This window comes from Triturus cristatus, chromosome 12, assembly GCF_964204655.1.
Source record: "Triturus cristatus chromosome 12, aTriCri1.1, whole genome shotgun sequence".
Classification (NCBI taxonomy): domain Eukaryota; kingdom Metazoa; phylum Chordata; class Amphibia; order Caudata; family Salamandridae; genus Triturus; species Triturus cristatus.
In genome coordinates, this window is record NC_140595.1 from 427,345,233 (window position 1) to 427,359,411 (window position 14,179).

Consider the following 14,179-nt stretch of genomic DNA (forward strand, 5'->3'; position numbering starts at 1 on the left):
CTAATTCAAACGCCCGATATGGAGTTGAGACTCATTACTTGGAATATAGCCGACCTTCACAAGCTGATAAAAGGGTCCCATGAGAATGCTCTTTTTGATACTCAAAGCGATTTCATGAAACCTAGTTAACCCATCATTATGCTCTGCAAAACTTCGATTTTTATTACTACCATAATCATGAAGGGACACAAAAGTGAGTCTGGCAAAATTTCTTAATGAAAGTGATAACTGGATCTGCATTCAATCAATAGTTCAACCCTGGAAACCAAGTTACATCACCCTAGGCACAATCCTTCACCCTATCAGAGACGGGTGTGAATCATTTAGTATTATGTGGTAATCAAACACGGTAGTCGAAGTTTGCAATCAAAAGGTTCTATTTGATAGACTTCATTTCAAGCCATAATATTGATAATTCAACAGTGATAATTAATGTCCATTTGTCATTCCAAATGCAATCCAATGCATTTTGAGCATAGTGCCCTTCATCAGGGATCACTCTACAATTAAACAAAAAATGCGAAGATGCAGCAAGGAAACCATCCATGTGTACAAAATTGTTATTAGACTAACTTAAACACACGTTTTAAATTAATGGTGTCAAGCGCATAGTTGCGGTGAAAAGTATTGAAAAGGATAATCACGGTTTCAAAGGAAACGATAAAACAAGTGTTTGTTAAAACCAGTGCGCCAAAGAGAGTCCCGGTGAGACAAGTGTGATTAATTGTGTAAATTGAAAAGTTAGATCACGTTACCGTAATGCGATTTGCTATTCTGTCGAGTGTGAAAATGAAAAGTCAAAACAAGGTTAAATAGGCAGGTGCTCTTAAGATCGGTGTGAGTGTGTTGAGTTCATACTAAAATGTGGCGTCCCGTGAAACATGCATTGGGGTTTATCGGTAAAGTTTATAGGGCAATATCGCAAGTGAAACATGCATTCGGGTTTTTCAGTAGAATTAAATGGCAATATTGCAAATCCGAACTTACTTAATGTTTCATATATCCGGAATGAAGGTGTAGAAACGCGTTTGAGTATCGCTGTGAGGTTAGAAACGAGAACGCCGTAACCGACGAGGTTTTTAAATTACGAGTGTCCGGGTAAACAGAAAAGTAGGACTAAGATAGAAACTCCACCGACAGTGGCGGCCATCTTCTAGAAGGTGAAATCAGTAAATGAAGTCATGTGGAAAGTACTCAATTACATAAGAAGTGATTATATGAGAACAATAGTCCAATGTCAGGGCAGCGGAAGTAATGTTGGAATTAATGGTTGCGTAAACTTGAAGTAATGAATTGTGATAGCTGTCAAGTTGTATCTTCACAATAGTTGAGCTAGACAACAGATTAAGCTGTCGCGCATATGACGATATAAAAGGAACAAGCATTGGCCGCGCGCGCGAGAACAAGCATCGCGGCACCGGCGCTTAACTTTGAACATTAAAAGTAAAGCGCGGGTGCCGCGATTATAGCAAAAGTAAAGAAATAGATGTTTTTTTCTATTTCTTTACTTTTGCGAAAGTAAAAGTCATCACGGTTCTAATGACCCGTGATGGACTGCTGGCGGCCAGCTGCGCGCAAGCGCTAGGCCAGCCAGCAGCACTTTGAAAACTCATCTACAAAATGTCTCTCCGAGCAGCGCATGCACGTTGACTCAGCAAGACCTAAAAAACAGGAGTAACACAAAGATTAGGAATTACAAACATCAAAGACTTTAGAAATTACAGCAAAATGACAACTCATTACAATAAGGGGTGTGCGGAATTTGCATTATTACTAATTGAAGCAAAATTATGCGTAATTACGTAAAATGGGTATGTAATTTATTTTAGCACAAAACAGGTCTTTGTATGGATTTTTGGTGAAAGAACGCATTTAAACAAAAGCACTGTGGACAACAGCTGCATCTATTCTGTTGTCCCTCTACATTTATGGGTACATTCTTACAGCAAATTTCAAAATTCACTCTAAATTCCAGTGTATGGTGCATAATTACACAAAGAGGCGTAATAGTGTAATTTCAGGAATTTTGTATAACATGCATAACACAAAATTCCTGAAATTAATCAAATTTTGGTGCTGTAAATTAAATATCGCGCAGCTCTAATCACAATATAGGATGATTTCAACAGTTGGACCTCAAATTTCCGAAGCTTTCAACTGGTGCTATTCTCCTTCATGGAAGCTACATCTCCTAATTTAAATACAGTCCCTAGGGTAGTATCTCAAGTCTATGTCAGGACCGGAGGCTTCGGATTATGCCTCTCTTTCTTTACTGTCAGACATGCAGCAGTCAATTCAAACAGTTAAAGTTTTAAACTACATGTCCATTGAACACACAATACGTCCTCTTTCTTTGCTGCTGCAGCAGCATCAAGATAAGTGTATGTGTTTTTCCCTAATTGAATTGATTTTGTGATGTGCTTGCATCTCTGAGTTAAAGCGGGGCCGTAGCGTTGCATTTGCGAGGGACTCTATAACTCTTTTGTGCATTTGTGGCAGTAGTGAGGTGGGTGCAGGACTTTTCTGCATGCAGGCGGGCTCGGTGGGGAAGACCCAGTCCTTTTCTCGTTCAGAGCCTGCGCAAGCGCGTCTTAGCTCACTTAATGAGAATTCACTTAATCGGCTGGCAGGAAGTGTCCGCAACTGCCGAAAGCCTCCTGTGACGCGCGCTAGCCTCAGAAAATCCATTGGAGCGATAAAAACACTTGTAGGGTCCTGCCCTAGGGGAGAGTGTTACAGGTGACTCCCTCTACAATATAAGATTATTGGCTGGCACAGGCAGTGAGCTCTGCCTTTATCTGTTTGGCAATGGGGCCTCTAACCTCGTCAACGTCCTGCTGTAATTTGGTTATGATCAGTTGGTTTTATTTTGTTGGTGTAATACACCATTACGACCCAGTACTTAGATGAGGATGAGTCATTCTGGGCTTATACTGATGTCCCTTATGAACATGAAGTGGAGGAAAGGTTAGTGGAGGCACTGGATACCCATGTGTGGGACTCAGTGAATAGAGCCTTGGTCCGTTCGCTTTGCCCGTTTATGCAGCGTCTCATTAATTACAGGAGGCGAGAGTTAAGCACTAGCTCTTCAGGGGATAATTCCCCCCTCTTGGAAGTAAATACCACTAACACTGGTAGACCTAGTAAGGGTCTGGGTGGACGGCCTTCCATGGAGGCAGGGCACGGGGCACAAAGGACCTCTTCTGTTCTTTTAGATCACCAGTATGGGGCCTGGTCAGTGCACGGACATTCCAGGGTTCCTCTCAGAAAGAATCGCACCCTAGAAGACTCCTCTCAACATCATTCTCAGCAATCTGATTCAGAGCATTTGCAAGCAGAGTCTCAGCCGGGTGTGAAGCACAAAGTACGTCAATCTGATGACGCCCTGTCTGACAGCCGCCCTCGAAATCTCCTCTTTAACCCAGATGACATCATCCATCCTCGCTCTACTGACTGGGCTTCCTGCCCTGAAGTAGCAGACTATGCCCAGACTCGCTTACATAAAGGTTTTGAAAAGGAGGCGCGCTTACGTTCGGAGTGTCCACGACTTGGACCCTAACATGGAGACTTTTGTCAAAAAGTTTGTAAAGCATCCCTAAAAAGGGATTGATTGTGCCTGGCGTGGCTGCCAGGACAAATTGTTAGATTTCTCTGGCCCACTCACAAAGATTCTGCAGTTGGCTGTAAAAGCCAAGAATTCCAACTCGACTATTGACCCGGATGTTTGGTTGGAATGGTCCCAGCTTTCCCTCTGCCTGCTGGACAACCCAAATTGCACCACGTCGGCTGAATGGCGCAAGTCCCTTTTGATGAGGATCTACCCTAAGTTAGCTCAACTGGTTTTTAAGGAAACAGTACCTTCAGCAAATTACCTCTAATTTTGGGATACATTTGTAAAGGATCTGTGCAAGTATGTTGCCACTGTCTCCACTTTGGACATGGCTCAGTACTCCATAGAAATGTTTTTCACACAGGCCTTTTTGTAAGGCGTTTCAGGGCTGCGCCAAGGCTACCCACAGGCCTCATCCAAAGGTTATGCTTCAAGAGGCAGAAGTGACTGATCCTACTCAGGATTGTCTAATTTCTGCCCGACACGACATAGAAGAGGTTGAAGGTGCTCCAACAAAAGTGGCTACTGCGGTGCAAACACTTCAGGCGACTGTATCTATACAGGTAAAACGTATTCCTTATTTAGAGGTGGTTCTGGTGGGCAGAGTACAATATTTCTTGCATAATTGGTGGACAATAACACACAGGATTCCTGCGTTCTGTAAACTGTGCGGGGTTTCAAGATAGACTTCTATGTGACTCCTTCTCAGGGGTCCATTCCTGCCCCTCTCCTTTTTCCCCAGTCAGAGTCTTTTTATCAATGCCGATATTCAAGCCCTGCTTAACAAAGATGCAATAGTCCTCTCTCTTTCTTATCCCCAGGGCTATATAAGCATGATTTTTTGATGCAGAAAAAAGGCAAAAGTTTCCATCTTGTCCTCAGTCTTAAGCAATTCAAATTGTGGGTGGTGTATCACCATTTCAAAATGGAGGGTATCCATCTTCTGCATGATCTGTTGCAGGAAATGGACTGAATGGTGAGGATCGATCTAAAGGATGCATATTTGTTGATTACTATATTTCCCCCACATCATCGATTCCTTTAGTTCCATTGATGTCATCAGTGGTACGAGTTTACCGCTCTCCCATTCGGCCTGTCCTCAGCCCCTTGGTGCTTGGCCAAGATGCTCCGCCCAGTGGTGCAGTTCCTCAGAGAACGTGGAGTGCGCCTGCTTATATATCTGGACAATATTCTTATCATGGCACAAAGCAGGGAGACTGTCCTACTCCATCTTTCTTTGGCAGTATAACTCCTGCAAGACGTTGGTTTCATAATCAATGGGGAGAAGTCTCTCCTAGTTCCTGCTCAGATCTGGAGTTCTTAGGTTTTCAAATAGATTCAGTTTTGGCTCAACTATAGTTACCCCTTGCAAAGATTCTAGCTATCAAGAAAGAGTTGAGAAAAGCCCTTGCCTCGCCGATCATATCCTTGAGAACTTTGGCCAGGTTTGGTGGGACTTATAGCATCGCTTATGCAGGCCATATTCCCAGGTCCCCTTCACTATCAAGTATTGCAAGACCTCCAGAAGGTCTTATCTTATTCGTAACTCATAGTGTTGTTGGAGGAGGCCAGGAAGGAAATCTCCTGGTGGTTGGATCACTTGGATACCTAGAACGCCAAGACAATTTCTGCCACTGATGGTTAGAATTGGATGCAAGCAGATGGGGCTGTTGTGTTTGGATGCGCCCATTGGCATGAAGTTACACCTCTATCGCCATTCAGACATGGTTGGAGTTGGTCAATTGTTCCCAAAGAAAGAGAACAGACTATGTGCTCAAGGGTTTATATACCTGTGTAATTTAATTTCTCACAATGACTGTATCGCTCAAATGTTTTGATTCTTTGTCAGGACTGGAGGCAAGGATTATGCATACCTTTCTTCACTTTTACCTAACAGCAAGCCTGGCAAGACACCTCTATTGCGGTAAGACCTTGTGCCTTTGGCTGCCCTTTTATCTAACTCAGGGCTAAAATTATTCATGCAAGCTCCTGCGAGGGGGCTGCCCTTAATATTTTTGCAGGGTGATTTAAGGGATCTGGTGCTCACACCCTCTATATAAGTGGATCCATACAGGGATCACAACTACTTTCCTGATCTGGCCTCTGACGAGGAATGGCCCTCACAGTGCCACATTTGTTGCAGGGATGGACAGAATGCTTTCGCAGGCAATTTCTAAGGCGTTGGCACCCCTGCAGGAAAGTATGGACAAACTCACATCCCAGGTCAATGGGGGTCCTGGGATCTTTGGGGACACAGGGGCAGGGCCTAGCAGAGTATCCGCATCTACCTCTCTAAAGGCCCATAAACGTAGCACAGGCCAGCTGGAAGATTTCGACTGCTTAAGGGACGACTGCTGTAAAAGTGCATGCACGATAAACTACGCACTCTACAAGTAGGAAGACTTGCCGGGGGATACTGGTGACGCTGTTGCACCAAATTCAGACCCTGATGATGGGTTCCCCGATCTGGGGGAGGGTGGTACAGATGAGGATGGATCCTCGGATGAAGGGTATTCTGGAAGGTCTTGTCGCCCCTGTTTGACAGTCTCCAGATCCTTTGAAAGGGACTCCACCTTGACCAACATGTTTGAGCCAGAGGGGATCTACCACTCAAAATTCTCAGATTGGCTCCGACCAGACGGTGGTGGAGCATGTTGTCCAAAAAAGAGGCAAAGGAAAAGAAAGACAAGGGGTTCTGCCCAGTGAAAAGCCTAAGGGCTTTCAACAAATGTTTGGTGTATCAGCATTTCAAAATGGTGGGCATCCACCTCCTGAGAGACCTGTTGTTACAGAGCGATTGGATGGTGCGTTTGGACCTCAAGGATGCCTATCTGATGGTCCCCATCTTTCCACGTCATCGACAGTTCCTGCAGTTTGCTTGGAGGGAACAGGTGTTCGAGTTCCAGTCTCTGCCATTCGCCTTTCGTCTGCACTGTGGTGCTTCACAAAGCTCCTCAAACCAGTGGTAGAGGTTCTCAGGACAAAGGGCACATGATTGCTCATCTTTCTTGATGATATTCTCCTGATAGACCAATCGCGCACCCAACTAGTGTCATACCTAAACATGACTATTGCACTACTGCATGAGTTGGGGTTTGTGATAAACGCTCAGAAATCAGAACTGACCCTGTCTCAGAACACGGTGTTACTGGGATTCCTCATAGACTCTATTTTGGCCATACTCAGCCTCCCAGAGGTCAAGATATTCAGATCAAGAACAAGGTTTTGCGCAGAGGCAGGATCTCACTCAGGCAGCTGGCCAGGATTGTTGGCTTATTGTCTTCTTCAATACAAGCTGTCTTCCTTGGCCCACTTCATTACCAAGAATTACAGAGATTGAAAGCAACACATTTACAAAAGATACTCACATAATCGGAGCTGATTTCCCTGACAAAAGAAGCCAGGATGGAATTAGAGTGGTGGACAGACCACATGGAAGCTTGGAATGGGAGGGCAATCTCCGAGTCGGATACCAGCCGTTAAGGCTGGGGGCCAGATGTGGAGCTGTCTCCATGGGGGGACGATGGACGGAGGAGGAGTTGAGCTTACACATCAACTCTCTGGAACTACTGGCGGGATCCCTTGAGATCTGCTCATTGATGAGAGACAGAATCTCCTGCTGCATTCTTTTGAGGATGGAGGGCACGACTGCAGTTCAATACATCAATCAATTGGTAGGTACCAGATTGAGAGTACTAGCGGAGATGGCCAAGAACTTCTGGCATTACTGCCTTCAACATCAGATTTTGGTGACGGTTGAGTACCTTCCAGGTTCCCTGAGTCCAGTGGTGCACTGGAACTTCAGAAATTTCACAGACTCCAGCGATTAGCAATTGAGTCCAGTGATCTTCCACGCACTGATGGGATAGTGGGGTCCCTGCTCGGTAGACCTGTTTGCATCCAGACTGAATGCTCAGGTCCCTCGATACGTCAGCCGTAGACTGGCTCAGGAGCCTCGACAATGGACACGTTCCTGCAGGAGTGAACGATAGTGAAGGCTTACACGTTCCCGCTGTTTCTCCTGATTCTCAGAGTAGTGGCTCAAGTCAATCATCAGATGGCATCATTAATTCTGGTGACACCGATTTGGAAATCTCAGGCTTGGTTCCCATGCCTTCTGGAACTCTCATGGATCGAACCGCTACGTCTTCCATTGTTTCCCAGGATCCTTCTGGACTCCAATGGCCATCCACATCCTATGGGATTACAACCTACAGCTGATGGCATAGAGTATTTCAGGTGATGCTAGCAAGACTTCAGACTTTCAGATGAATCTGAAAGACTCATCCAACAGGCGTTGGCCCCAGGGACCACAAAATGTAACAGATTGGCTTGAAGATGATTGGTTCATTGGTTTTTGGAGAGACATCTGGATCCCATGGAGGCACAAATTACAGAGGTATTTAATTTCCTTGCGGAACTAGCAGACTTGGGCCTAGCTTATTCCATGGTAAATTCTTTCTGCTCAGCAATTTCGGCAGGACACCAGCTAATCAACAACCCCCCGGTTGGGAACAACAATGGGTATGAAAACTACTGAATAGTATCAGGATGTCTCACCCCCCCCTCCAAAGCCTAGATATTCAGACTTGTGGGATATGAACCTGGTACTACTCCTTTTGGCGGGCTAGCAAGATAACTAATATCTGTCTAGGAAAGAGATTTCTGCAAAATTGGCCATGTTACTCTGCCTCATTTCATGTAAGAGAGTATCTGATTTTAGAGCACTAGACATCACAGTGCGAGTCTTTATCATGAAGGGGGTGACGTTCACCATTTCTAGGAGGGCCAAGACTAATAACAGGTCGGTAAGTTACCCTTCTTTTGAAGGCTCTCTTAAACTCTCTGCGGTAGGATGCCTTAAGGAGATGGCAGCAAAGTTAGACCTCCTGATGAGAAACAGCTGCTGATTGCTCTCAGGAAACCGTTCAGGGCTGTCTCTTCTCCATCAATTGCCGGGTGGGTCAGATGGAATGTGGCTGAGGCCGGAATAGACATTCATTGTTTTGGGGCTCACTCAGCTAGGGATGTGATGGCCTCCAAAGCCACTCAAGTGGGCAGTTGTCAAGAATTCCTGTCATGCGAGGAGAGGTTAGGTAAACAGGAGAGCTGTTACATAACTCAAGGAAAACACGCCCTTATGTAAACAGGAGAGCTGTTACATAACTCAAGGAAAACACGCCCTTATGTAAACAGGAGAGCTGTTACATAACTCAAGGAAAACACGCCCTATAAAGGGAGGAACCGGGAGGTACAACGCTGTCGGATATTGTGTTTACACCGACGTACCTGCTTCGTGAAGAGCAGTGTTCCGGAGTGGAGCTCCAGTAAGGCAAGAACGGAGGTAGGTTGAGTCGTTACTCCCTGGGCCGTGTCTTGCCCCATCGTCACCTGTGAAGGACCCGGAAGCTCTACCGGTCAACCATTGAGCTTCGCTTTTTGACTCGGCTGAGTCAAAGCGCAGTGGCGCTTTTGCTGGTTGGAGTCGTAACTCCCAGCCCGACCAGAGATACAGGAACTGCCAGCTGTAACGCACACCAGGAGGTGTTTGCCGCGTTACAGACTCGGAAGTCCACAGGATCGATCGAGCGGCTGCTCTCGGTTCAGTCTTCTTGGTTTTGATTGGGGTATCGGTGACGCATCACCAGGAGGTGACTCCACGTCCCGGTGCAGTCTGAGGAAGAGGTTGAGCGGCTGCTCCCTTCAGGTAGAGACCCCGGCTGGGTGTTTCCCTGACTCCTCGATTCTCCCCAACACTCTTCGTGCCCCTCACAGCCTACCGATTGGTATTGTCGGCCATTTCATTTCTGCCCTCTGTTGGCATACGCCGGGACCGGCGTATATGCAGAGGACGGTTAGGACCACCCGTGCTGTGGGCTGGTAACGTACTTAGCCTGGAGGATTCCAGTGACTATAACTTTTGTTTCTTCTTTGTGTTATTTTTGCCTTCATTAAAATAACTAACCCTTCACAAGTGGTTGCGTCCTCATTATCGTGTCTGTTAAACGATCCTGAGACGTTCAGGGCGTTACAAAATATCCGACCGTAAATAACACTAACTGTCTCCCGGTCGATAACAGACATGGCAACACTTGATGATGTGCTGGCTGCTTTAGCGACCGTGCAAGCTGAAGTGGCTGCCTCTAGGCAAGAAACAGCCGATGTAAAAGCCAGACTGGATGCTATCCAATTGGACCCGCTCACGCCCAGCACCTCCCTCACAAACCCGACCCCTGCGGTAGTAGTGGAAATGCCGGTAGCCATCCCCTTGGCAACACCAGAGAGGTACAGTGGGGATCCTAACACAGTGCAGGTATTCCTCACACAAGTGGCGCTACATTTAACGTGCAAACCAAGGGCGTTCCCCACGAGTCAGGCTCGTGTGGCTTTCCTTATTTCCTATTTGGCTGGAAACGCGGCACAATGGGCCGTACCTCTGGTAAGCAGGGACGACCCCATCTTATGTGATTGGGGTGCTTTTCGCGAGGAATTCCTGAAGGTGTTCGACAGAAGGGCTGACTCGTACACGGCGGACCATGAAATGCTTGAGTTGAGACAGGGATCCAACGACCTGGTGCAGTATCTCAACGCGTTCCGAAGGCTGGTTGCGGAAACCAAGTGGCCTGTTGCTAAACAGACGGCGCTCTTCTATCAAGGGCTGTGTGATGAGCTCAAGGACGCCGTGGCTCATATTGACCCTCAACCCAAGACATGTGAGGGCCTTATCAACCTGGTATTACGGCTGGAACATAGGCTAAGTGAAAGAAAGGGGGATCATGGGAGAAAAAGAAAATCCCTTCCATCCTATGTGACGGTGGGAAGTCCTGAAACTTCCACCGCATCCAAGGGAGAACCCATGGACATCGGCGCAATACGAGCGAGCCTCACAGCCACGGAGAAAGAGTCACGCCGTAAACAAGGATTGTGCCTATATTGTGGCAAAAAAGGCCACTACGTACGTGAATGCCCTGCCAAACCGAAGACGTCGCGTTATCGGGCCAACCGGTCGGTAACAGCCGTGGTGGACATACCGGCGGAAAACTAGAGGACTCCCAGACCAAAGAAGGGGCATCTCGGAGTCACTCATCCATCCCTTCACTTTCCAACTCGGTCACTAAGGGACAACGACACCTGTTTCTCACGGTGCACGTGGGAGTGCATGACCAGTGGATACCCGTTGTGGCCATGGTGGATTCAGGGGCCACTGGCATGTTTATGGACCACAACGAGGCATGCAGGCTAGGGCTAGTGCTTCTTCCCAAAGCTGTACCCGAAGACGTCTATGCTGTAGACGGAAGGCGGAAGTGCTACCACCACATAGACAGTTTGACTGCCAGATCGACCTGGTGCCAGGGGCCAGCGTTCCCAGCGGCAGGCTGTATGCCCTGACGGAGCCTGAAAACGTGCATCTCCGGGGGTACCTGGATAAACTCCTCAAGCTAGGATTCATCCGCCCGTCCAAGTCTCCGGCCGCCTCGCCACTCTTCTTCATCCCGAAGGCTAACGGGGAGCTGAGAGCCTGTGTGGACTTTAGGGCATTGAATGCGATAACCATAAAAAATCGGTACCCCTTGCCTCTCATCAGTGTACTTCTGGAACAGGTCAAGAAAGCTCGTATCTACACCAAGTTGGATTTGAAAGGGGCATACCATCTGGTGCGCATGAGGGACGGAGACGAGTGGAAGACCGCCTTTAAGACCAGGTTTGGCCTTTTTGAGTACCTCGTCATGCCGTTCGGACTGTGCAACGCCCCGGCAGCCTTTCAGTACTTTTTGAATGAGGTATTCAGAGAGGAGTTGGATATCTACGTGGTCGTATATATCGACGACATCCTCATCTATTCGTCCAGTGAGGAGGAGCACGTACACCACGTCACAGCTGTGCTCCACAAGCTGAGGGAAAACATGCTGTTTTGTAAACTCAGCAAGTGTGACTTCCACGTCACATCCGTGGAATTCCTCGGAGTGATGCTGAGTCCAGAGGGACAGGAGATGGCAGAACGAAAGATCAAGGCGGTGAAGGAATGGCCGGTGCCCCAAAGCGTGAAGGACGTCCAAAGTTTCATTGGCTTCGCCAACTTTTACAGGCGGTTTATAGATGGATTTTCAGGATTGGTGGCCCCAATCACACAGCTACTGAGGAAGTCCAAGGAGTTTGTCTGGTCCCCTGAGGCGAACAAAGCCTTTGAGGCCCTGAAAAGCGCCTTTGGTAAGGCGCCGGTGTTGGCTCACCCCGATCCGGATCTCCCCTACGTGGTGGAAGCGGACGCATCGGATGTGGCGCTGGGGGCTATCTTGTCCCAACGCAACCACGACACAGGGGTGCTTCATCCCGTTGCGTACATGTCCCGCAAACTCAACGACGCCGAACGCAACTACCATATTGCGGAGAAGGAGCTTCTCGCAATCAAGGACGCCTTCACCGAATGGAGGCATTGGTTGATGGGGGCAAGACATGTGGTATCGGTGTACACGGACCATCGGAACCTGCAGTTCATGACGGCCACAAGACACCTTTCTCCCAGGCAGCTGCGGTGGATGATCTTCTTTGCGGGGTTCAACTTCCGCATCACATATCGGCCGGGGACAGAAAACCGGAAGGCGGATGCCCTGTCCCGTCAATCTGCAGTTAAGGAACCATTGCCTGCGACCGAGCGTTCCATCATTTCCCCGAGGATGGTATTGGGGGTTATCCAACCGGATACTTTCCTGAGGGGAATAAAGAGAGGGATCAGGTCGTTCGCATGGCGGAGGTGGCTCCTCAGTCACAGAGAATGGCAGCTGAAGGACGGGATACCCCTGAAGGGCAGGTGCCTATTGATACCCACGCCTAGGCTAAGGAAACAAGCATTCATCTGGTGCCATGACTCTCCATGCGCAGGTCATTTGGGCTTTGAAAAAACGGTGGCTAGCATGGGACGGCATTTCTGGTGGCCAACCATGAGAGTGGATGTCAGGAGGTGGGGACAGGAGTGTCCTACGTGTGCTACCATGAAGGCCGACCATGGCCGAACCCAAGGGCTCTTACATCCACTTCCGACCCCGGATAGACCATGGGATAGCATATCACTGGACTTCGTGGTGGGCCTACCGGTAGACCAGGGGATGACGGCGATACTGGTGGTGGTGGATTACTTGACGAAAATGGGGCACTTCATCCCCTGCAAGAGAGTCCCTACGGCCGGGGAATTGGCGTCACTACTCCTAAAGAATGTGGTACGACTGCATGGATTACCGGGGGTGATCGTGTCGGACCGGGGGTCGCAGTTTACTGCGCAATTCTGGAAGACTTGGTGCACTGCGCTGCATGTTAAGACCGCCCTGTCCACCAGCTACCACCCTCAAACGGACGGCCAAACCGAGCGCCTGAACCAAACGCTCAAACAGTATCTGCGATGTTTTGTGGACCAGGGAAGGGAAGAATGGGTCGACTTGCTATGGGTTGCAGAGATAGCCTATAACAACGCCACTCACAGCTCCACACAATCATCTCCGTTCTATAGCAACTATGGCCAACATCCCAGGTTCTTGCCATTTCTACATCCGTTCAGAGAGGACAGGATTCCCGCCACAGCGGACAGGGTGGCACACATAAAAGACACGTTGATGCGCTCAAGGGCTGTCCTAAGTGAGGCCAAGAGAAGATACAAGGCTGCGGCAGACAGGAAGAGAAGGCCGGGCCACTGTACCGCACTGGAGACTACGTCTGGATATCCACAAGAAACATGAGGTTTCGAAAGAACAGTGTGTTCCATCCCAAGTACATGGGCCCCTATCGAATTACCAAGTGTATGGGTCCCGTGAACGTGAAGGTGTGCTTGCCCCAGTCATTGCGGATACACCCTGTCTTTCATGTATCATTGCTCAAACCAGCACCCTCCAAGCCGTCTGGGACACCTAGGCCGGTATGCGTGGAGTCGGAGGTGGAGTATGAAGTGTCGGGCATACGGGCGTCCAAATGGCGCAGGGGGAAGCTGTGGTACCTGGTGGCGTGGAAAGGCTATGGCCCGGAGGAGCAATCATGGGAACCGGCTGAAGGGGTTCATGCTCCGCGCATGGTCTCCTTGTTCCATCGGCGTTTTCCTGCCTGCGCTGGACCCGTGGGGAGCTGCTGAGAGGGAGGATGTACTGTCAAGAATTCCTGTCATGCGAGGAGAGGTTAGGTAAACAGGAGAGCTGTTACATAACTCAAGGAAAACACGCCCTTATGTAAACAGGAGAGCTGTTACATAACTCAAGGAAAACACGCCCTTATGTAAACAGGAGAGCTGTTACATAACTCAAGGAAAACACGCCCTATAAAGGGAGGAACCGGGAGGTACAACGCTGTCGGATATTGTGTTTACACCGACGTACCTGCTTCGTGAAGAGCAGTGTTCCGGAGTGGAGCTCCAGTAAGGCAAGAACGGAGGTAGGTCGAGTCGTTACTCCCTGGGCCGTGTCTTGCCCCATCGTCACCTGTGAAGGACCCGGAAGCTCTACCGGTCAACCATTGAGCTTCGCTTTTTGACTCGGCTGAGTCAAAGCGCAGTGGCGCTTTTGCTGGTTGGAGTCGTAACTCCCAGCCCGA